A 1,443-nucleotide genomic window follows, 5' to 3' on the forward strand; every position below is an offset into this window, starting at 1 on the left:
GGGGGGATAGACAGGGCCCAGAGCTTCTACTGCTTGGAACGCGCGGCATTGAGGATGTGGCGTCGCAGAAGCGGCGCGCGGTTGGAATTCGAGCCCTTGACCTGGAGATCTGCGTCCACATATTCTTTGAAGCCCAGGGGGGTGGGGCCAGGGGCGGGGCCGGGGGGCGGGGATTGGCAGGCGCACCGGGGCTCTTGTAGGCCCGTCGGTGGTCTCAGCCATTTGAAGAAAAAAAGAGGCTCTTTGACTCGTCATCCCCCCCCCCCCCTCCACACTCCGCATTAGGCGGTAGGCGCGAGGAAGAAAAGGAGCCGGCATCGTGGGAGGTGGCGCTGCGCAGACAATTTGCCACGGCGGCACTCCCCGGCTGTTGCCCTCGTTCATCTTTCTTTTCCCGGAAGGGAGCACAAATTGGCGATCGCAGGCCACCGCCCGCCTCCACCGGGGCATACAACTGGGACGGTTGCAAGTCGAGTGGACACCGGCGAAACCCGTGCCTTCTGTATGCTCGAAAATGCGGGACCCCCCTCCCCCCTAGCGGCCGACATATGTTAATCTCGGCCTCTTGGGGAGGGTAGGCCCACTCTTCATCCCCCCCCCCCCCCCCCCCCCCCCCCCGGGGAGGGGGGAGGGGCAAGAGGGCTCTGCGGATGCCCGCATCGACGAGGGGGCAGAGGCAAGATGACGATCGGTACTTGCCGGGCCGGGGCTTTGTGCGGAACGGCCCGAACGAGCCAGGCGTGGCAGCAGACGATCTCCCATCGAGCGCAGTGGCTGCCTCGGTCGCAGGCCCGGCGCGTTCGGGGACGGTGGCCTTTCATCAGACTTGACCCTGTGCCAGCTACGGCTGGTTGCCTCACACTGCCAAGCCCAAGGTTGTTGCCCATTGCAAGGGGAAGCTTGCCTCATGCGGGCAGGTGTCCTCCTTTTGCCCATGCAGCCCCATAGGCTTGCCGGGCCAGTAAGACCGGGCAGTGCCCAGCCCGAGGGACAGGGAGATGCCCCGGAGAAGGCCCCCAAGGCCTCGAAACAGCACCAGGGGAGTCGGAAACCGCCAACGGCCCACGGCCCAGGACAAACATGGCCCACGATTGAGCCCAACCCTGCCCTGTGGGCTAGCTGGGCATCGGGCCGAGGTTTGAACAGCCAGCAAACGGATGTCAAATATGAGGGCGTGATTTTGAAATAGTCACACGGAAGAGGCATGGTCACGCGCGTCCGTTTCTTTTCAAACTCTCCCCCCAACACACACACACACACACGGTACTCGGAAGGGCTTCGTTCCCGGCCCGCCCGGTTGCCCGCACCCTTTTGCCGGCTGCCTCCCCAGTTGCCCTTCCTCCCCTGGGGCAGGAAGATCTTTTCCCACCGGATGGGATGGGTTTGGCGGGACCGGCCAGGCAGATGGAGCATATCAACAAAGCATTCTACCGACACCGGCGG

Source organism: Fonticula alba (genome assembly GCF_000388065.1).
Source record: "Fonticula alba strain ATCC 38817 unplaced genomic scaffold supercont2.1, whole genome shotgun sequence".
NCBI lineage: Eukaryota > Rotosphaerida > Fonticulaceae > Fonticula > Fonticula alba.